The sequence below is a fragment of the Carcharhinus amblyrhynchos genome, chromosome 11, assembly GCF_965287045.1.
Source record: "Carcharhinus amblyrhynchos chromosome 11, sCarAmb.v2.hapA, whole genome shotgun sequence".
Lineage (NCBI taxonomy): Eukaryota > Metazoa > Chordata > Chondrichthyes > Carcharhiniformes > Carcharhinidae > Carcharhinus > Carcharhinus amblyrhynchos.
Window position 1 is genome coordinate 24,765,547 of NC_137334.1, and position 24,531 is coordinate 24,790,077.

Genomic DNA, 24,531 nt, shown 5'->3' on the forward strand with positions numbered 1-24,531 from the left:
AGTGAATGCCATGTGGCTGATATTCTGCCCATGTGTGTATCTCAGTGAATTGAGAAATTTGTAAAGTGCTCATCTCCATGAGTTCAGCAAGTTGGAAGAAATCCACAATAGGTTCCAAAGTTTCTCCGAATAACTTCGAGCAGTGAATGCCATTTGATAATATTCTGCGAATGTGTGCATCTCAATGAATTGAGAAAGTGGTAATGTCCTTCTCTCGGTGAGTTCAGCAATTTGGAAGAAATGCTCTATCGGATCCAAAGTTTCTTTGAAAACCTTCGAGCAGTGAATGCCATTTGGCTGATATTCTGCCAATGTGTGTGTCTCAGTGAATTGAGAAAGTGGTAAAAAGCTTATCTCCCTGAGTTCAGCAATTTGGAAGAAATCCATAGTAGGTTGCAAAGTTTCTCTGAAAACCATCGAGCAGTGAATGCCATTTGGCTGATATTCTGCCAATGTGTGTATCTCAATGAATTGAGAAAGTGGTAAAGTGCTTATCTCGATGAGTTCAGCAAGTTGGAAGAAATCCACAATCTGTTCCAAAGTTTCTCTGAATATCTTCGAGCAGTGAATGCGATTTGCCTGATATTCTGCCAATGTGTGTATCTCAGTGAATTGAGAAAGTTGTAAAGTGCTTATCTCGATGAGTTCAGCAAGTTGGAAGAAATCCACAATCTGTTCCAAAGTTTCTCTGAATATCTTCTCGCAGTGAATGCAATTTGGCTGATATTCTGCCAATGTGTGTATCTCAATGAAATGAGAAAGTGGTAAAGTGTTTACCTCCATCACTTCAGGAAGTTGGAAGAAATCCACAATCTGGTCCAAAGTTTCTCTGAAAACCATCGAGCAGTGAATGCCATTTGGCTGATATTCAGCCAATGTGTGAATCTCAGTGAAGTGAGAAAGTGGTAAAGTGCTTATCTCGATGAGTTCAGCAAGTTGGAAGAAATCCACAATAGGTTGCAAAGTTTCTCTGAAAACCATCGAGCAGTGCATGCCATTAGGCTGATATTCCGCCAATGTGTGTATCTCAATGAATTGAGAATGTGGTAAAGTGCTTATCTCGATGAGTTCAGCAAGTTGGAAGAAATCCACAATATGTTCCAAAGTTTCTCTGAATATCTTCTAGCAGTGAATGCGATTTGGCTGATATTCTGCCAATGTGTGTATCTCAATGAAATGAGAAACTGGTAAAGTGCTTATCTCGCTGAGTTCAGCAATTTGGAAGAAATCCACAATAGGTTGCAAAGTTTCTCTGAAAACCATCGAGCAGTGAATGCCATTTGGCTGATATTCAGCCAATGTGTGTATCTCAGTGAATTGAGAAAGTGGTAAAGTGCTTATCTCGATGAGTTCAGCAAGTTGGAAGAAATCCACAACCTGTTCCAAAGTTTCTCTGAATGTCTTCTAGCAGTGAATGAGATTTGGCTGATATTCTGCCAAAGTGTGTATCTCAATGAAATCAGAAACTGGTAAAGTGCTTATCTCGATGTGTTCAGCAAGTTGGAAGAAATCCACAATCTGTTCCAAAGTTTCTCTGAATATCTTCTAGCAGTGAATGCAATTTGGCTGATATTCTGCCAATGTGTGTATCTCAATGAAATGAGAAAGTGGTAAAGTGTTTATCTCGATGACTTCAGGAAGTTGGAAGAAATCCACAATCTGTTCCAAATTTTCTCTGAATACCTTTGAGCAGTGAATGCCATTTGGCTGATATTCTGCCAATATGTGTATCTCAATGAATTGCGAAAGTGGTCAAGTGCTCATCTCGATGAGTTCAGCAAGTTGGAAGAAATCCACAATCTGTTCCAAAGTTTCTCTGAATATCTTCAAGCAGTGAATGAGATTTGGCTGATATTCTGCCAATGTGTGTATCTCAATGAAATCAGAAACTGGTAAAGTGCTTATCTCGATGAGTTCAGCAAGTTGGAAGAAATCCACAACCTGTTCCAAAGTTTCTCTGAATGTCTTCTAGCAGTGAATGAGATTTGGCTGATATTCTGCCAATGTGTGTATCTCAATGAAATCAGAAACTGGTAAAGTGCTTATCTCGATGAGTTCAGCAAGTTGGAAGAAATCCACAATCTGTTCCAAAGTTTCTCTGAATATCTTCTAGCAGTGAATGAGATTTGCCTGATATTCTGCCATGTGTGTATCTCGATCAAATGAGAAACTGGTAAAGTGCATATCTCGCTGAGTTCAGCAATTTGGAAGAAATCCACAATAGGTCCCAAAGTTTCTCTGAAAACCATCGAGCAGTGAATGCCATTTGGCTGATATTCAGCCAATGTGTGTATCTCAATGAATTGAGAAAGTGGTAAAGTGCTTGTCTCGATGCGTTCAGCAAGTTGGAAGAAATCCACAATCTGTTCCAAAGTTTCTCTGAATATCTTCTAGCAGTGAATGCGATTTGGCTGATATTCTGCCAATGTGTGTATCTCAATGAAATGAGAAAGTGGTAAAGTGTTTATCTCCATGACTTCAGGAAGTTGGAAGAAATCCACAATCTTTTCCAAAGTTTCTCTGAATACCTATGAGCAGTGAATGCCATGTGGCTGATATTCTGCCCATGTGTGTATCTCAGTGAATTGAGAAATTTGTAAAGTGCTCATCTCCATGAGTTCAGCAAGTTGGAAGAAATCCACAATAGGTTCCAAAGTTTCTCCGAATAACTTCGAGCAGTGAAAGCCATTTGATAATATTCTGCGAATGTGTGCATCTCAATGAATTCAGAAAGTGGTAATGTCCTTCTCTCGGTGAGTTCAGCAATTTGGAAGAAATGCTCTATCGGATCCAAAGTTTCTTTGAAAACCTTCGAGCAGTGAATGCCATTTGGCTGATATTCTGCCAATGTGTGTATCTCAGTGAATTGAGAAAGTGGTAAAAAGCTTATCTCGCTGAGTTCAGCAATTTGGAAGAAATCCATAATAGGTTGCAAAGTTTCTCTGAAAACCATCCAGCAGTGAATGCCATTTGGCTGATATTCTGCCAATCTGTGTATCTCAATGAATTGAGAAAGTGGTAAAGTGCTTATCTCGATGAGTTCAGCAAGTTGGAAGAAATCCACAATCTGTTCCAAAGTTTCTCTGAATATCTTCGAGCAGTGAATGCGATTTGCCTGATATTCTGCCAATGTGTGTATCTCAGTGAATTGAGAAAGTTGTAAAGTGCTTATCTCGATGAGTTCAGCAAGTTGGAAGAAATCCACAATCTGTTCCAAAGTTTCTCTGAATATCTTCGAGCAGTGAATGCGATTTGCCTGATATTCTGCCAATGTGTGTATCTCAGTGAATTGAGAAAGTTGTAAAGTGCTTATCTCGATGAGTTCAGCAAGTTGGAAGAAATCCACAATCTGTTCCAAAGTTTCTCTGAATATCTTCTCGCAGTGAATGCAATTTGGCTGATATTCTGCCAATGTGTGTATCTCAATGAAATGAGAAAGTGGTAAAGCGTTTACCTCCATCACTTCAGGAAGTTGGAAGAAATCCACAATCTGGTCCAAATTTTTTCTGAATACCTTTGAGAAGTGAATGCCATTTGGCTGATATTCTGCCAATGTGTGTATCTCAATGAATTGAGAAAATGGTCAAGTGCTCATCTCGATGAGTTCAGCAAGTTGGAAGAAATCCACAATCTGTTCCAAAGTTTCTCTGAATATCTTCTAGCAGTGAATGCGATTTGGCTGATATTCTGCCAATGTGTGTATCTCAATGAGATGAGAAACTGGTAAAGTGCTTACCTCGCTGAGTTGAGCAATTTGGAAGAAATCCACAATAGGTTTCAAAGTTTCTCTGAAAACCATCGAGCAGTGCATGCCATTAGGCTGATATTCCGCCAATGTGTGTATCTCAATGAATTGAGAAAGTGGTAAAGTGCTTGTCTCGATGAGTTAAGCAAGTTGGAAGAAATCCACTATATGTTCCAAAGTTTCTCTGAATATCTTCCAGCAGTGAATGCGATTTGGCTGATATTCTGCCAATGTGTGTATCTCAACGAAATCAGAAACTGGTAAAGTGCTTATCTCGCTGAGTTCAGCAATTTGGAAGAAATCCACAATAGGTTGCAAAGTTTCTCTGAAAACCATCGAGCAGTGAATGCAATTTGACTGATATTCTGCCAATGTGTGTATCTCAATGAATTGAGAAAGTGGTAAAGTGCTTATCTCGATGAGTTCAGCAAGTTGGAAGGAATTCACAATCTGTTCCAAAGTTTCTCTGAATATCTTCTAGCAGTGAATGCGATTTGGCTGATATACAGCCAATGTGTGTATCTCAATGAATTGAGAAAGTGGTAAAGTGCTTATCTCGATGAGTTCAGCAAGTTGGAAGAAATCCACAATCTGTTCCAAAGTTTCTCTGAATATCTTCCAGCAGTGAATGAGATTTGCCTGATATTCTGCCAATGTGTGTATCTCGATGAAATGAGAATCTGGTAAAGTGCTTATCTCGCTGAGTTCATAATTTGGAAGACATCCACAATAGGTTGCAAAGTTTCTCTGAAAAACATCGAGCAGTGAATGCCATTTGGCTGATATTCAGCCAATGTGTGTATCTCAATGAATTGAGAAAGTGGTAAAGTGCTTATCTCGATGAGTTCAGCAATTTGGAAGAAATCCATAATCTGTTCCAAAGTTTCTCTGAATATCTTCGAGCAGTGAATGCGATTTGGCTGATATTCTGCCAATCTGTGTATCTCAATGAATTGAGAAAGTGGTAAAGTGCTTATCTCGATGAGTTCAGCAAGTTGGAAGAAATCCACAATCTGTTCCAAAGTTTCTCTGAATATCTTCGAGCAGTGAATGCGATTTGCCTGATATTCTGCCAATGTGTGTATCTCAGTGAATTGAGAAAGTTGTAAAGTGCTTATCTCGATGAGTTCAGCAAGTTGGAAGAAATCCACAATCTGTTCCAAAGTTTCTCTGAATATCTTCGAGCAGTGAATGCGATTTGCCTGATATTCTGCCAATGTGTGTATCTCAGTGAATTGAGAAAGTTGTAAAGTGCTTATCTCGATGAGTTCAGCAAGTTGGAAGAAATCCACAATCTGTTCCAAAGTTTCTCTGAATATCTTCTCGCAGTGAATGCAATTTGGCTGATATTCTGCCAATGTGTGTATCTCAATGAAATGAGAAAGTGGTAAAGCGTTTACCTCCATCACTTCAGGAAGTTGGAAGAAATCCACAATCTGGTCCAAATTTTTTCTGAATACCTTTGAGAAGTGAATGCCATTTGGCTGATATTCTGCCAATGTGTGTATCTCAATGAATTGAGAAAATGGTCAAGTGCTCATCTCGATGAGTTCAACAAGTTGGAAGAAATCCACAATCTGTTCCAAAGTTTCTCTGAATATCTTCTAGCAGTGAATGCGATTTGGCTGATATTCTGCCAATGTGTGTATCTCAATGAGATGAGAAACTGGTAAAGTGCTTACCTCGCTGAGTTGAGCAATTTGGAAGAAATCCACAATAGGTTTCAAAGTTTCTCTGAAAACCATCGAGCAGTGCATGCCATTAGGCTGATATTCCGCCAATGTGTGTATCTCAATGAATTGAGAAAGTGGTAAAGTGCTTGTCTCGATGAGTTAAGCAAGTTGGAAGAAATCCACTATATGTTCCAAAGTTTCTCTGAATATCTTCCAGCAGTGAATGCGATTTGGCTGATATTCTGCCAATGTGTGTATCTCAACGAAATCAGAAACTGGTAAAGTGCTTATCTCGCTGAGTTCAGCAATTTGGAAGAAATCCACAATAGGTTGCAAAGTTTCTCTGAAAACCATCGAGCAGTGAATGCAATTTGACTGATATTCTGCCAATGTGTGTATCTCAATGAATTGAGAAAGTGGTAAAGTGCTTATCTCGATGAGTTCAGCAAGTTGGAAGGAATTCACAATCTGTTCCAAAGTTTCTCTGAATATCTTCTAGCAGTGAATGCGATTTGGCTGATATACAGCCAATGTGTGTATCTCAATGAATTGAGAAAGTGGTAAAGTGCTTATCTCGATGAGTTCAGCAAGTTGGAAGAAATCCACAATCTGTTCCAAAGTTTCTCTGAATATCTTCTAGCAGTGAATGAGATTTGCCTGATATTCTGCCAATGTGTGTATCTCGATGAAATGAGAATCTGGTAAAGTGCTTATCTCGCTGAGTTCATAATTTGGAAGACATCCACAATAGGTTGCAAAGTTTCTCTGAAAAACATCGAGCAGTGAATGCCATTTGGCTGATATTCAGCCAATGTGTGTATCTCAATGAATTGAGAAAGTGGTAAAGTGCTTATCTCGATGAGTTCAGCAAGTTGGAAGAAATCCACAACCTGTTCCAAAGTTTCTCTGAATATCTTCAAGCAGTGAATGAGATTTGGCTGATATTCTGCCAATGTGTGTATCTCAATGAAATCAGAAACTGGTAAAGTGCTTATCTCGATGAGTTCAGCAAGTTGGAAGAAATGCACAATCTGTTCCAAAGTTTCTCTGAATATCTTCTAGCAGTGAATGCGATTTGGCTGATATTCTGCCAATGTGTGTATCTCAATGAGATGAGAAACTGGTAAAGTGCTTACCTCGCTGAGTTGAGCAATTTGGAAGGAATCCACAATAGGTTGCAAATTTTCTCTGAAAACCATCGAGCAGTGAATGCCATTTGGCTGATATTCAGCCAATGAGTGTATCTCAGTGAAGTGAAAAAGTGGTAAAGTGCTTATCTCGATGAGTTCATAATTTGGAAGACATCCACAATAGGTTGCAAAGTTTCTCTGAAAAACATCGAGCAGTGAATGCCATTTGGCTGATATTCTGCCAATGTGTGTATCTCAATGAATTGAGAAAGTGGTAAAGTGCATATCTCGATGAGTTCAGCAAGTTGGAAGGAATTCACAATCTGTCCCAAAGTTTCTCTGAATATCTTCTAGCAGTGAATGAGATTTGGCTGATATTCTGCCAATGTGTGTATCTCAATGAAATGAGAAACTGGTAAAGTGCTTATCTCGCTGAGTTGAGCAATTTGGAAGACATCCACAATAGGTTGCAAAGTTTCTCTGAAAAACATCGAGCAGTGAATGCCATTTGGCTGATATTCTGCCAATGTGTGTATCTCAATGAATTGAGAAAGTGGTAAAGTGCTTATCTCGATGAGTTCAGCAAGTTGGAAGAAATCCACAATCTGTTCCAAAGTTTCTCTGAATATCTTCTAGCAGTGAATGAGATTTGCCTGATATTGTGCCAATGTGTGTATCTCGATGAAATGAGAATCTGGTAAAGTGCTTATCTCGCTGAGTTCATAATTTGGAAGACATCCACAATAGGTTGCAAAGTTTCTCTGAAAAACATCGAGCAGTGAATGCCATTTGGCTGATATTCAGCCAATGTGTGTATCTCAATGAATTGAGAAAGTGGTAAAGTGCTTATCTCGATGAGTTCAGCAAGTTGGAAGAAATCCACAACCTGTTCCAAAGTTTCTCTGAATATCTTCAAGCAGTGAATGAGATTTGGCTGATATTCTGCCAATGTGTGTATCTCAATGAAATCAGAAACTGGTAAAGTGCTTATCTCGATGAGTTCAGCAAGTTGGAAGAAATGCACAATCTGTTCCAAAGTTTCTCTGAATATCTTCTAGCAGTGAATGCGATTTGGCTGATATTCTGCCAATGTGTGTATCTCAATGAGATGAGAAACTGGTAAAGTGCTTACCTCGCTGAGTTGAGCAATTTGGAAGGAATCCACAATAGGTTGCAAATTTTCTCTGAAAACCATCGAGCAGTGAATGCCATTTGGCTGATATTCAGCCAATGTGTGTATCTCAGTGAAGTGAGAAAGTGGTAAAGTGCTTATCTCGATGAGTTCATAATTTGGAAGACATCCACAATAGGTTGCAAAGTTTCTCTGAAAAACATCGAGCAGTGAATGCCATTTGGCTGATATTCTGCCAATGTGTGTATCTCAATGAATTGAGAAAGTGGTAAAGTGCATATCTCGATGAGTTCAGCAAGTTGGAAGGTATTCACAATCTGTCCCAAAGTTTCTCTGAATATCTTCTAGCAGTGAATGCAACTTGGCTGATATTCTGCCAATGTGTGTATCTCAATGAAATCAGAAACTGGTAAAGTGCTTATCTCGCTGAGTTCAGCAATTTGGAAGAAATCCACAATAGGTTGCAAAGTATCTCTGTAAACCATCGAGCAGTGAATGCCATTAGGCTGATATTCTGCCAATGTGTGTATCTCCATGAATTGAGAAAGTGGTAAAGTGCTTATCTCGATGCGTTCAGCAAGTTGGAAGAAATCCACCATCTGTTCCAAAGTTTCTCTGAATATCATCTAGCAGTGAATGCGATTTGGCTGATATTCTGCCAATGTGTGTATCTCAATGAAATGAGAAAGTGGTAAAGTGTTTATCTCCATGACTTCAGGAAGTTGGAAGAAATCCACAATCTGTTCCAAAGTTTCTCTGAATACCTATGAGCAGTGAATGCCATGTGGCTGATATTCTGCCCATGTGTGTATCTCAGTGAATTGAGAAAGTTGTAAAGTGCTCATCTCCATGAGTTCAGCAAGTTGGAAGAAATCCACAATAGATTCCAAAGTTTCTCCGAATAACTTCGAGCAGTGAATGCCATTTGATAATATTCTGCGAATGTGTGTATCTCAATGAATTGAGAAAGTGGTAAAGTGCTTATCTCGGTGAGTTCAGCAATTTGGAAGAAATGCTCAATCGGATCCAAAGTTTCTTTGAAAACCATCCAGCAGTGAATGCCATTTGGCTGATATTCAGCCAATGTGTGTATCTCAGTGAAGTGAGAAAGTGGTAAAGTGCTTATCTCGATGAGTTCAGCAAGTTGGAAGAAATCCACAATAGGTTACAAAGTTTGTCTGAAAACAATCGAGCAGTGCATGCCATTAGGCTGATATTCCGCCAATGTGTGTATCTCAATGAATTGAGAAAGTGGTAAAGTGCTTATCTCGATGAGTTCAGCAAGTTGGAAGAAATCCACAATCTGTTCCAAAGTTTCTCTGAATATCTTCGAGCAGTGAATGCGATTTGGCTGATATTCTGCCAATGTGTGTATCTCAGTGTATTGAGAAAGTTGTAAAGTGCTTATCTCGATGAGTTCAGCAAGTTGGAAGAAATCCAAAATCTGTTCCAAAGATTCTCTGAATATCTTCTCGCAGTGAATGCAATTTGGCTGATATTCTGCCAATGTGTGTATCTCAATGAAATGAGAAAGTGGTAAAGTGTTTACCTCCATCACTTCAGGAAGTTGGAAGTAATCCACAATCTGGTCCAAATTTTCTCTGAATACCTTTGAGAAGTGAATGCCATTTGGCAGATATTCTGCCAATGTGTGTATCTCCATGAATTGAGAAAATGGTCAAGTGCTCATCTCGATGAGTTCAGCAAGTTGGAAGAAATCCACAATCTGTTCCAAAGTTTCTCTGAATATCTTCTAGCAGTGAATGCGATTTGGCTGATATTCTGCCAATGTGTGTATCTCAATGAGATGAGAAACTGGTAAAGTGCTTACCTCGCTGAGTTGAGCAATTTGGAAGGAATCCACAATAGGTTGCAAAGTTTCTCTGAAAACCATCGAGCAGTGAATGCTATTTGGCTGATATTCAGCCAATGTGTGTATCTCAGTGAAGTGAGAAAGTGGTAAAGTGCTTATCTCGATGAGTTCATAATTTGGAAGACATCCACAATAGGTTGCAAAGTTTCTCTGAAAAACATCGAGCAGTGAATGCCATTTGGCTGATATTCTGCCAATGTGTGTATCTCAATGAATTGAGAAAGTGGTAAAGTGCATATCTCGATGAGTTCAGCAAGTTGGAAGAAATCCACAATCTGTTCCAAACTTTCTCTGAATATCTTCTAGCAGTGAATGCGATTTGGCTGATATTCAGCCAATGTGTGTATCTCAATGGTATGAGAAACTGGTAAAGTGCTTATCTCGCTGAGTTGAGCAATTTGGAAGAAATCCACAATAGGTTCCAAAGTTTCTCTGAAAACCATCGAGCAGTGAATGCCATTTGGCTGATATTCTGCCAATGTGTGTATCTCAATGAATTGAGAAAGTGGTAAAGTGCTTATCTCGATGAGTTCAGCAAGTTGGAAGAAATCCACAACCTGTTCCAAAGTTTCTCTGAATGTCTTCTAGCAGTGAATGAGATTTGGCTGATATTCTGCCAATGTGTGTATCTCAATGAAATCAGAAACTGGTAAAGTGCTTATCTCGATGAGTTCAGCAAGTTGGAAGAAATCCACAATCTGTTCCAAAGTTTCTCTGAATATCTTCTAGCAGTGAATGAGATTTGCCTGATATTCTGCCATGTGTGTATCTCGATCAAATGAGAAACTGGTAAAGTGCTTATCTCGCTGAGTTCAGCAATTTGGAAGAAATCCACAATAGGTCCCAAAGTTTCTCTGAAAACCATCGAGCAGTGAATGCCATTTGGCTGATATTCAGCCAATGTGTGTATCTCAATGAATTGAGAAAGTGGTAAAGTGCTTGTCTCGATGCGTTCAGCAAGTTGGAAGAAATCCACAATCTGTTCCAAAGTTTCTCTGAATATCTTCTAGCAGTGAATGCGATTTGGCTGATATTCTGCCAATGTGTGTATCTCAATGAAATGAGAAAGTGGTAAAGTGTTTATCTCCATGACTTCAGGAAGTTGGAAGAAATCCACAATCTTTTCCAAAGTTTCTCTGAATACCTATGAGCAGTGAATGCCATGTGGCTGATATTCTGCCCATGTGTGTATCTCAGTGAATTGAGAAATTTGTAAAGTGCTCATCTCCATGAGTTCAGCAAGTTGGAAGAAATCCACAATAGGTTCCAAAGTTTCTCCGAATAACTTCGAGCAGTGAAAGCCATTTGATAATATTCTGCGAATGTGTGCATCTCAATGAATTGAGAAAGTGGTAATGTCCTTCTCTCGGTGAGTTCAGCAATTTGGAAGAAATGCTCTATCGGATCCAAATTTTCTTTGAAAACCTTCGAGCAGTGAATGCCATTTGGCTGATATTCTGCCAATGTGTGTATCTCAGTGAATTGAGAAAGTGGTAAAAAGCTTATCTCGCTGAGTTCAGCAATTTGGAAGAAATCCATAATAGGTTGCAAAGTTTCTCTGAAAACCATCCAGCAGTGAATGCCATTTGGCTGATATTCTGCCAATCTGTGTATCTCAATGAATTGAGAAAGTGGTAAAGTGCTTATCTCGATGAGTTCAGCAAGTTGGAAGAAATCCACAATCTGTTCCAAAGATTCTCTGAATATCTTCGAGCAGTGAATGCGATTTGCCTGATATTCTGCCAATGTGTGTATCTCAGTGAATTGAGAAAGTTGTAAAGTGCTTATCTCGATGAGTTCAGCAAGTTGGAAGAAATCCACAATCTGTTCCAAAGTTTCTCTGAATATCTTCTCGCAGTGAATGCAATTTGGCTGATATTCTGCCAATGTGTGTATCTCAATGAAATGAGAAAGTGGTAAAGCGTTTACCTCCATCACTTCAGGAAGTTGGAAGAAATCCACAATCTGGTCCAAATTTTTTCTGAATACCTTTGAGAAGTGAATGCCATTTGGCTGATATTCTGCCAATGTGTGTATCTCAATGAATTGAGAAAATGGTCAAGTGCTCATCTCGATGAGTTCAGCAAGTTGGAAGAAATCCACAATCTGTTCCAAAGTTTCTCTGAATATCTTCGAGCAGTGAATGCGATTTGGCTGATATTCTGCCAATGTGTGTATCTCAATGAGATGAGAAACTGGTAAAGTGCTTACCTCGCTGAGTTGAGCAATTTGGAAGAAATCCACAATAGGTTTCAAAGTTTTTCTGAAAACCATCGAGCAGTGCATGCCATTAGGCTGATATTCCGCCAATGTGTGTATCTCAATGAATTGAGAAAGTGGTAAAGTGCTTGTCTCGATGAGTTAAGCAAGTTGGAAGAAATCCACTATATGTTCCAAAGTTTCTCTGAATATCTTCCAGCAGTGAATGCGATTTGGCTGATATTCTGCCAATGTGTGTATCTCAATGAAATCAGAAACTGGTAAAGTGCTTATCTCGCTGAGTTCAGCAATTTGGAAGAAATCCACAATAGGTTGCAAAGTTTCTCTGAAAACCATCGAGCAGTGAATGCAATTTGACTGATATTCTGCCAATGTGTGTATCTCAATGAATTGAGAAAGTGGTAAAGTGCTTATCTCGATGAGTTCATAATTTGGAAGACATCCACAATAGGTTGCAAAGTTTCTCTGAAAAACATCGAGCAGTGAATGCCATTTGGCTGATATTCTGCCAATGTGTGTATCTCAATGAATTGAGAAAGTGGTAAAGTGCATATCTCGATGAGTTCAGCAAGTTGGAAGGAATTCACAATCTGTCCCAAAGTTTCTCTGAATATCTTCTAGCAGTGAATGAGATTTGGCTGATATTCTGCCAATGTGTGTATCTCAATGAAATGAGAAACTGGTAAAGTGCTTATCTCGCTGAGTTGAGCAATTTGGAAGACATCCACAATAGGTTGCAAAGTTTCTCTGAAAAACATCGAGCAGTGAATGCCATTTGGCTGATATTCAGCCAATGTGTGTATCTCAATGAATTGAGAAAGTGGTAAAGTGCTTATCTCGATGAGTTCAGCAAGTTGGAAGAAATCCACAATCTGTTCCAAAGTTTCTCTGAATATCTTCCAGCAGTGAATGAGATTTGCCTGATATTGTGCCAATGTGTGTATCTCGATGAAATGAGAATCTGGTAAAGTGCTTATCTCGCTGAGTTCATAATTTGGAAGACATCCACAATAGGTTGCAAAGTTTCTCTGAAAAACATCGAGCAGTGAATGCCATTTGGCTGATATTCAGCCAATGTGTGTATCTCAATGAATTGAGAAAGTGGTAAACTGCTTATCTCGATGAGTTCAGCAAGTTGGAAGAAATCCACAATCTGTTCCAAAGTTTCTCTGAATATCTTCAAGCAGTGAATGAGATTTGGCTGATATTCTGCCAATGTGTGTATCTCAATGAAATCAGTAACTGGTAAAGTGCTTATCTCGATGAGTTCAGCAAGTTGGAAGAAATCCACAATCTGTTCCAAAGTTTCTCTGAATATCTTCTAGCAGTGAATGCGATTTGGCTGATATTCTGCCAATGTGTGTATCTCAATGAGATGAGAAACTGGTAAAGTGCTTACCTCGCTGAGTTGAGCAATTTGGAAGGAATCCACAATAGGTTGCAAATTTTCTCTGAAAACCATCGAGCAGTGAATGCCATTTGGCTGATATTCAGCCAATGTGTGTATCTCAGTGAAGTGAGAAAGTGGTAAAGTGCTTATCTCGATGAGTTCATAATTTGGAAGACATCCACAATAGGTTGCAAAGTTTCTCTGAAAAACATCGAGCAGTGAATGCCATTTGGCTGATATTCTGCCAATGTGTGTATCTCAATGAATTGAGAAAGTGGTAAAGTGCATATCTCGATGAGTTCAGCAAGTTGGAAGGTATTCACAATCTGTCCCAAAGTTTCTCTGAATATCTTCTAGCAGTGAATGCAACTTGGCTGATATTCTGCCAATGTGTGTATCTCAATGAAATCAGAAACTGGTAAAGTGCTTATCTCGCTGAGTTCAGCAATTTGGAAGAAATCCACAATAGGTTGCAAAGTATCTCTGTAAACCATCGAGCAGTGAATGCCATTAGGCTGATATTCTGCCAATGTGTGTATCTCCATGAATTGAGAAAGTGGTAAAGTGCTTATCTCGATGCGTTCAGCAAGTTGGAAGAAATCCACCATCTGTTCCAAAGTTTCTCTGAATATCATCTAGCAGTGAATGCGATTTGGCTGATATTCTGCCAATGTGTGTATCTCAATGAAATGAGAAAGTGGTAAAGTGTTTATCTCCATGACTTCAGGAAGTTGGAAGAAATCCACAATCTGTTCCAAAGTTTCTCTGAATACCTATGAGCAGTGAATGCCATGTGGCTGATATTCTGCCCATGTGTGTATCTCAGTGAATTGAGAAAGTTGTAAAGTGCTCATCTCCATGAGTTCAGCAAGTTGGAAGAAATCCACAATAGATTCCAAAGTTTCTCCGAATAACTTCGAGCAGTGAATGCCATTTGATAATATTCTGCGAATGTGTGTATCTCAATGAATTGAGAAAGTGGTAAAGTGCTTATCTCGGTGAGTTCAGCAATTTGGAAGAAATGCTCAATCGGATCCAAAGTTTCTTTGAAAACCATCCAGCAGTGAATGCCATTTGGCTGATATTCAGCCAATGTGTGTATCTCAGTGAAGTGAGAAAGTGGTAAAGTGCTTATCTCGATGAGTTCAGCAAGTTGGAAGAAATCCACAATAGGTTGCAAAGTTTGTCTGAAAACAATCGAGCAGTGCATGCCATTAGGCTGATATTCCGCCAATGTGTGTATCTCAATGAATTGAGAAAGTGGTAAAGTGCTTATCTCGATGAGTTCAGCAAGTTGGAAGAAATCCACAATCTGTTCCAAAGTTTCTCTGAATATCTTCGAGCAGTGAATGCGATTTGGCTGATATTCTGCCAATGTGTGTATCTCAGTGTATTGAGAAAGTTGTAAAGTGCTTATCTCGATGAGTTCAGCAAGTTGGAAGAAATCCAAAATCTGTTCCAAAGATTCTCTGAATATCTTCTCGCAGTGAATGCAATTTGGCTGATATTCTGCCAATGTGTGTATCTCAATGAAATGAGAAAGTGGTAAAGTGTTTACCTCCATCACTTCAGGAAGTTGGAAGTAATCCACAATCTGGTCCAAATTTTCTCTGAATACCTTTGAGAAGTGAATGCCATTTGGCAGATATTCTGCCAATGTGTGTATCTCCATGAATTGAGAAAATGGTCAAGTGCTCATCTCGATGAGTTCAGCAAGTTGGAAGAAATCCACAATCTGTTCCAAAGTTTCTCTGAATATCTTCTAGCAGTGAATGCGATTTGGCTGATATTCTGCCAATGTGTGTATCTCAATGAGATGAGAAACTGGTAAAGTGCTTATCTCGCTGAGTTCAGCAATTTGGAAGAAATCCACAATAGGTTGCAAAGTTTCTCTGAAAACCATCGAGCAGTGAATGCAATTTGACTGATATTCTGCCAATGTGTGTATCTCAATGAATTGAGAAAGTGGTAAAGTGCTTATCTCGATGAGTTCAGCAAGTTGGAAGGAATTCACAATCTGTTCCAAAGTTTCTCTGAATATCTTCTAGCAGTGAATGCGATTTGGCTGATATACAGCCAATGTGTGTATCTCAATGAATTGAGAAAGTGGTAAAGTGCTTATCTCGATGAGTTCAGCAAGTTGGAAGAAATCCACAATCTGTTCCAAAGTTTCTCTGAATATCTTCTAGCAGTGAATGAGATTTGCCTGATATTCTGCCAATGTGTGTATCTCGATGAAATGAGAATCTGGTAAAGTGCTTATCTCGCTGAGTTCATAATTTGGAAGACATCCACAATAGGTTGCAAAGTTTCTCTGAAAAACATCGAGCAGTGAATGCCATTTGGCTGATATTCAGCCAATGTGTGTATCTCAATGAATTGAGAAAGTGGTAAAGTGCTTATCTCGATGAGTTCAGCAAGTTGGAAGAAATCCACAACCTGTTCCAAAGTTTCTCTGAATATCTTCAAGCAGTGAATGAGATTTGGCTGATATTCTGCCAATGTGTGTATCTCAATGAAATCAGAAACTGGTAAAGTGCTTATCTCGATGAGTTCAGCAAGTTGGAAGAAATGCACAATCTGTTCCAAAGTTTCTCTGAATATCTTCTAGCAGTGAATGCGATTTGGCTGATATTCTGCCAATGTGTGTATCTCAATGAGATGAGAAACTGGTAAAGTGCTTACCTCGCTGAGTTGAGCAATTTGGAAGGAATCCACAATAGGTTGCAAATTTTCTCTGAAAACCATCGAGCAGTGAATGCCATTTGGCTGATATTCAGCCAATGAGTGTATCTCAGTGAAGTGAAAAAGTGGTAAAGTGCTTATCTCGATGAGTTCATAATTTGGAAGACATCCACAATAGGTTGCAAAGTTTCTCTGAAAAACATCGAGCAGTGAATGCCATTTGGCTGATATTCTGCCAATGTGTGTATCTCAATGAATTGAGAAAGTGGTAAAGTGCATATCTCGATGAGTTCAGCAAGTTGGAAGGAATTCACAATCTGTCCCAAAGTTTCTCTGAATATCTTCTAGCAGTGAATGAGATTTGGCTGATATTCTGCCAATGTGTGTATCTCAATGAAATGAGAAACTGGTAAAGTGCTTATCTCGCTGAGTTGAGCAATTTGGAAGACATCCACAATAGGTTGCAAAGTTTCTCTGAAAAACATCGAGCAGTGAATGCCATTTGGCTGATATTCTGCCAATGTGTGTATCTCAATGAATTGAGAAAGTGGTAAAGTGCTTATCTCGATGAGTTCAGCAAGTTGGAAGAAATCCACAATCTGTTCCAAAGTTTCTCTGAATATCTTCTAGCAGTGAATGAGATTTGCCTGATATTGTGCCAATGTGTGTATCTCGATGAAATGAGAATCTGGTAAAGTGCTTATCTCGCTGAGTTCATAATTTGGAAGACATCCACAATAGGTTGCAAAGTTTCTCTGAAAAACATCGAGCAGTGAATGCCATTTGGCTGATATTCAGCCAATGTGTGTATCTCAATGAATTGAGAAAGTGGTAAAGTGCTTATCTCGATGAGTTCAGCAAGTTGGAAGAAATCCACAACCTGTTCCAAAGTTTCTCTGAATATCTTCAAGCAGTGAATGAGATTTGGCTGATATTCTGCCAATGTGTGTATCTCAATGAAATCAGAAACTGGTAAAGTGCTTATCTCGATGAGTTCAGCAAGTTGGAAGAAATGCACAATCTGTTCCAAAGTTTCTCTGAATATCTTCTAGCAGTGAATGCGATTTGGCTGATATTCTGCCAATGTGTGTATCTCAATGAGATGAGAAACTGGTAAAGTGCTTACCTCGCTGAGTTGAGCAATTTGGAAGGAATCCACAATAGGTTGCAAATTTTCTCTGAAAACCATCGAGCAGTGAATGCCATTTGGCTGATATTCAGCCAATGTGTGTATCTCAGTGAAGTGAGAAAGTGGTAAAGTGCTTATCTCGATGAGTTCATAATTTGGAAGACATCCACAATAGGTTGCAAAGTTTCTCTGAAAAACATCGAGCAGTGAATGCCATTTGGCTGATATTCTGCCAATGTGTGTATCTCAATGAATTGAGAAAGTGGTAAAGTGCATATCTCGATGAGTTCAGCAAGTTGGAAGGTATTCACAATCTGTCCCAAAGTTTCTCTGAATATCTTCTAGCAGTGAATGCAACTTGGCTGATATTCTGCCAATGTGTGTATCTCAATGAAATCAGAAACTGGTAAAGTGCTTATCTCGCTGAGTTCAGCAATTTGGAAGAAATCCACAATAGGTTGCAAAGTATCTCTGTAAACCATCGAGCAGTGAATGCCATTAGGCTGATATTCTGCCAATGTGTGTATCTCCATGAATTGAGAAAGTGGTAAAGTGCTTATCTCGATGCGTTCAGCAAGTTGGAAGAAATCCACCATCTGTTCCAAAGTTTCTCTGAATATCATCTAGCAGTGAATGCGATTTGGCTGATATTCTGCCAATGTGTGTATCTCAATGAAATGAGAAAGTGGTAAAGTGTTTATCTCCATGACTTCAGGAAGTTGGAAGAAATCCACAATCTGTTCCAAAGTTTCTCTGAATACCTATGAGCAGTGAATGCCATGTGGCTGATATTCTGCCCATGTGTGTATCTCAGTGAATTGAGAAAGTTGTAAAGTGCTCATCTCCATGAGTTCAGCAAGTTGGAAGAAATCCACAATAGATTCCAAAGTTTCTCCGAATAACTTCGAGCAGTGAATGCCATTTGATAATATTCTGCGAATGTGTGTATCTCAATGAATTGAGAAAGTGGTAAAGTGCTTATCTCGGTGAGTTCAGCAATTTGGAAGAAATGCTCAATCGGATCCAAAGTTTCTTTGAAAACCATCCAGCAGTGAATGCCATTTGGCTGATATTCAGCCAATGTGTGTATCTCAGTGAAGTGAGAAAGTGGTAAAGTGCTTATCTCGATGAGTTCAGCAAGTTGGAAGAAATCCACAATAGGTTACAAAGTTTGTCTGAAAACAATCGAGCAGTGCATGCCATTAGGCTGATATTCCGCCAATGTGTGTATCTCAATGAATTGAGAAAGTGGTAAAGTGCTTATCTCGATGAGTTCAGCAAGTTGGAAGAAATCCACAATCTGTTCCAAAGTTTCTCTGAATATCTTCGAGCAGTGAATGCGATTTGGCTGATATTCTGCCAATGTGTGTATCTCAGTGTATTGAGAAAGTTGTAAAGTGCTTATCTCGATGAGTTCAGCAAGTTGGAAGAAATCCAAAATCTGTTCCAAAGATTCTCTGAATATCTTCTCGCAGTGAATGCAATTTGGCTGATATTCTGCCAATGTGTGTATCTCAATGAAATGAGAAAGTGGTAAAGTGTTTACCTCCATCACTTCAGGAAGTTGGAAGTAATCCACAATCTGGTCCAAATTTTCTCTGAATACCTTTGAGAAGTGAATGCCATTTGGCAGATATTCTGCCAATGTGTGTATCTCCATGAATTGAGAAAATGGTCAAGTGCTCATCTCGATGAGTTCAGCAAGTTGGAAGAAATCCACAATCTGTTCCAAAGTTTCTCTGAATATCTTCTAGCAGTGAATGCGATTTGGCTGATATTCTGCCAATGTGTGTATCTCAATGAGATGAGAAACTGGTAAAGTGCTTACCTCGCTGAGTTGAGCAATTTGGAAGGAATCCACAATAGGTTGCAAAGTTTCTCTGAAAACCATCGAGCAGTGAATGCTATTTGGCTGATATTCAGCCAATGTGTGTATCTCAGTGAAGTGAGAAAGTGGTAAAGTGCTTATCTCGATGAGTTCATAATTTGGAAGACATCCACAATAGGTTGCAAAGTTTCTCTGAAAAACATCGAGCAGTGAATGCCATTTGGCTGATATTCTGCCAATGTGTGTATCTCAATGAATTGAGAAAGTGGTAAAGTGCATATCTCGATGAGTTCAGCAAGTTGGAAGAAATCCACAATCTGTTCCAAACTTTCTCTGAATATCTTCTAGCAGTGAATGCGATTTGGCTGATATTCAGCCAATGTGTGTATCTCAATGGTATGAGAAACTGGTAAAGTGCTTATCTCGCTGAGTTGAGCAATTTGGAAGAAATCCACAATAGGTTCCAAAGTTTCTCTGAAAACCATCGAGCAGTGAATGCCATTTGGCTGATATTCTGCCAATGTGTGTATCTCAATGAATTGAGAAAGTGGTAAAGTGCTTATCTCGATGAGTTCAGCAAGTTGGAAGAAATCCACAACCTGTTCCAAAGTTTCTCTGAATGTCTTCTAGCAGTGAATGAGATTTGGCTGATATTCTGCCAATGTGTGTATCTCAATGAAATCAGAAACTGGTAAAGTGCTTATCTCGATGAGTTCAGCAAGTTGGAAGAAATCCACAATCTGTTCCAAAGTTTCTCTGAATATCTTCTAGCAGTGAATGAGATTTGCCTGATATTCTGCCATGTGTGTATCTCGATCAAATGAGAAACTGGTAAAGTGCTTATCTCGCTGAGTTCAGCAATTTGGAAGAAATCCACAATAGGTCCCAAAGTTTCTCTGAAAACCATCGAGCAGTGAATGCCATTTGGCTGATATTCAGCCAATGTGTGTATCTCAATGAATTGAGAAAGTGGTAAAGTGCTTGTCTCGATGCGTTCAGCAAGTTGGAAGAAATCCACAATCTGTTCCAAAGTTTCTCTGAATATCTTCTAGCAGTGAATGCGATTTGGCTGATATTCTGCCAATGTGTGTATCTCAATGAAATGAGAAAGTGGTAAAGTGTTTATCTCCATGACTTCAGGAAGTTGGAAGAAATCCACAATCTTTTCCAAAGTTTCTCTGAATACCTATGAGCAGTGAATGCCATGTGGCTGATATTCTGCCCATGTGTGTATCTCAGTGAATTGAGAAATTTGTAAAGTGCTCATCTCCATGAGTTCAGCAAGTTGGAAGAAATCCACAATAGGTTCCAAAGTTTCTCCGAATAACTTCGAGCAGTGAAAGCCATTTGATAATATTCTGCGAATGTGTGCATCTCAATGAATTGAGAAAGTGGTAATGTCCTTCTCTCGGTGAGTTCAGCAATTTGGAAGAAATGCTCTATCGGATCCAAATTTTCTTTGAAAACCTTCGAGCAGTGAATGCCATTTGGCTGATATTCTGCCAATGTGTGTATCTCAGTGAATTGAGAAAGTGGTAAAAAGCTTATCTCGCTGAGTTCAGCAATTTGGAAGAAATCCATAATAGGTTGCAAAGTTTCTCTGAAAACCATCCAGCAGTGAATGCCATTTGGCTGATATTCTGCCAATCTGTGTATCTCAATGAATTGAGAAAGTGGTAAAGTGCTTATCTCGATGAGTTCAGCAAGTTGGAAGAAATCCACAATCTGTTCCAAAGATTCTCTGAATATCTTCGAGCAGTGAATGCGATTTGCCTGATATTCTGCCAATGTGTGTATCTCAGTGAATTGAGAAAGTTGTAAAGTGCTTATCTCGATGAGTTCAGCAAGTTGGAAGAAATCCACAATCTGTTCCAAAGTTTCTCTGAATATCTTCTCGCAGTGAATGCAATTTGGCTGATATTCTGCCAATGTGTGTATCTCAATGAAATGAGAAAGTGGTAAAGCGTTTACCTCCATCACTTCAGGAAGTTGGAAGAAATCCACAATCTGGTCCAAATTTTTTCTGAATACCTTTGAGAAGTGAATGCCATTTGGCTGATATTCTGCCAATGTGTGTATCTCAATGAATTGAGAAAATGGTCAAGTGCTCATCTCGATGAGTTCAGCAAGTTGGAAGAAATCCACAATCTGTTCCAAAGTTTCTCTGAATATCTTCTAGCAGTGAATGCGATTTGGCTGATATTCTGCCAATGTGTGTATCTCAATGAGATGAGAAACTGGTAAAGTGCTTACCTCGCTGAGTTGAGCAATTTGGAAGAAATCCACAATAGGTTTCAAAGTTTCTCTGAAAACCATCGAGCAGTGCATGCCATTAGGCTGATATTCCGCCAATGTGTGTATCTCAATGAATTGAGAAAGTGGTAAAGTGCTTGTCTCGATGAGTTAAGCAAGTTGGAAGAAATCCACTATATGTTCCAAAGTTTCTCTGAATATCTTCCAGCAGTGAATGCGATTTGGCTGATATTCTGCCAATGTGTGTATCTCAATGAAATCAGAAACTGGTAAAGTGCTTATCTCGCTGAGTTCAGCAATTTGGAAGAAATCCACAATAGGTTGCAAAGTTTCTCTGAAAACCATCGAGCAGTGAATGCAATTTGACTGATATTCTGCCAATGTGTGTATCTCAATGAATTGAGAAAGTGGTAAAGTGCTTATCTCGATGAGTTCATAATTTGGAAGACATCCACAATAGGTTGCAAAGTTTCTCTGAAAAACATCGAGCAGTGAATGCCATTTGGCTGATATTCTGCCAATGTGTGTATCTCAATGAATTGAGAAAGTGGTAAAGTGCATATCTCGATGAGTTCAGCAAGTTGGAAGGAATTCACAATCTGTCCCAAAGTTTCTCTGAATATCTTCTAGCAGTGAATGAGATTTGGCTGATATTCTGCCAATGTGTGTATCTCAATGAAATGAGAAACTGGTAAAGTGCTTATCTCGCTGAGTTGAGCAATTTGGAAGACATCCACAATAGGTTGCAAAGTTTCTCTGAAAAACATCGAGCAGTGAATGCCATTTGGCTGATATTCAGCCAATGTGTGTATCTCAATGAATTGAGAAAGTGGTAAAGTGCTTATCTCGATGAGTTCAGCAAGTTGGAAGAAATCCACAATCTGTTCCAAAGTTTCTCTGAATATCTTCCAGCAGTGAATGAGATTTGCCTGATATTGTGCCAATGTGTGTATCTCGATGAAATGAGAATCTGGTAAAGTGCTTATCTCGCTGAGTTCATAATTTGGAAGACATCCACAATAGGTTGCAAAGTTTCTCTGAAAAACATCGAGCAGTGAATGCCATTTGGCTGATATTCAGCCAATGTGTGTATCTCAATGAATTGAGAAAGTGGTAAACTGCTTATCTCGATGAGTTCAGCAAGTTGGAAGAAATCCACAATCTGTTCCAAAGTTTCTCTGAATATCTTCAAGCAGTGAATGAGATTTGGCTGATATTCTGCCAATGTGTGTATCTCAATGAAATCAGTAACTGGTAAAGTGCTTATCTCGATGAGTTCAGCAAGTTGGAAGAAATCCACAATCTGTTCCAAAGTTTCTCTGAATATCTTCTAGCAGTGAATGCGATTTGGCTGATATTCTGCCAATGTGTGTATCTCAATGAGATGAGAAACTGGTAAAGTGCTTACCTCGCTGAGTTGAGCAATTTGGAAGGAATCCACAATAGGTTGCAAATTTTCTCTGAAAACCATCGAGCAGTGAATGCCATTTGGCTGATATTCAGCCAATGTGTGTATCTCAGTGAAGTGAGAAAGTGGTAAAGTGCTTATCTCGATGAGTTCATAATTTGGAAGACATCCACAATAGGTTGCAAAGTTTCTCTGAAAAACATCGAGCAGTGAATGCCATTTGGCTGATATTCTGCCAATGTGTGTATCTCAATGAATTGAGAAAGTGGTAAAGTGCATATCTCGATGAGTTCAGCAAGTTGGAAGGTATTCACAATCTGTCCCAAAGTTTCTCTGAATATCTTCTAGCAGTGAATGCAACTTGGCTGATATTCTGCCAATGTGTGTATCTCAATGAAATCAGAAACTGGTAAAGTGCTTATCTCGCTGAGTTCAGCAATTTGGAAGAAATCCACAATAGGTTGCAAAGTATCTCTGTAAACCATCGAGCAGTGAATGCCATTAGGCTGATATTCTGCCAATGTGTGTATCTCCATGAATTGAGAAAGTGGTAAAGTGCTTATCTCGATGCGTTCAGCAAGTTGGAAGAAATCCACCATCTGTTCCAAAGTTTCTCTGAATATCATCTAGCAGTGAATGCGATTTGGCTGATATTCTGCCAATGTGTGTATCTCAATGAAATGAGAAAGTGGTAAAGTGTTTATCTCCATGACTTCAGGAAGTTGGAAGAAATCCACAATCTGTTCCAAAGTTTCTCTGAATACCTATGAGCAGTGAATGCCATGTGGCTGATATTCTGCCCATGTGTGTATCTCAGTGAATTGAGAAAGTTGTAAAGTGCTCATCTCCATGAGTTCAGCAAGTTGGAAGAAATCCACAATAGATTCCAAAGTTTCTCCGAATAACTTCGAGCAGTGAATGCCATTTGATAATATTCTGCGAATGTGTGTATCTCAATGAATTGAGAAAGTGGTAAAGTGCTTATCTCGGTGAGTTCAGCAATTTGGAAGAAATGCTCAATCGGATCCAAAGTTTCTTTGAAAACCATCCAGCAGTGAATGCCATTTGGCTGATATTCAGCCAATGTGTGTATCTCAGTGAAGTGAGAAAGTGGTAAAGTGCTTATCTCGATGAGTTCAGCAAGTTGGAAGAAATCCACAATAGGTTGCAAAGTTTGTCTGAAAACAATCGAGCAGTGCATGCCATTAGGCTGATATTCCGCCAATGTGTGTATCTCAATGAATTGAGAAAGTGGTAAAGTGCTTATCTCGATGAGTTCAGCAAGTTGGAAGAAATCCACAATCTGTTCCAAAGTTTCTCTGAATATCTTCGAGCAGTGAATGCGATTTGGCTGATATTCTGCCAATGTGTGTATCTCAGTGTATTGAGAAAGTTGTAAAGTGCTTATCTCGATGAGTTCAGCAAGTTGGAAGAAATCCAAAATCTGTTCCAAAGATTCTCTGAATATCTTCTCGCAGTGAATGCAATTTGGCTGATATTCTGCCAATGTGTGTATCTCAATGAAATGAGAAAGTGGTAAAGTGTTTACCTCCATCACTTCAGGAAGTTGGAAGTAATCCACAATCTGGTCCAAATTTTCTCTGAATACCTTTGAGAAGTGAATGCCATTTGGCAGATATTCTGCCAATGTGTGTATCTCCATGAATTGAGAAAATGGTCAAGTGCTCATCTCGATGAGTTCAGCAAGTTGGAAGAAATCCACAATCTGTTCCAAAGTTTCTCTGAATATCTTCTAGCAGTGAATGCGATTTGGCTGATATTCTGCCAATGTGTGTATCTCAATGAGATGAGAAACTGGTAAAGTGCTTACCTCGCTGAGTTGAGCAATTTGGAAGGAATCCACAATAGGTTGCAAAGTTTCTCTGAAAACCATCGAGCAGTGAATGCTATTTGGCTGATATTCAGCCAATGTGTGTATCTCAGTGAAGTGAGAAAGTGGTAAAGTGCTTATCTCGATGAGTTCATAATTTGGAAGACATCCACAATAGGTTGCAAAGTTTCTCTGAAAAACATCGAGCAGTGAATGCCATTTGGCTGATATTCT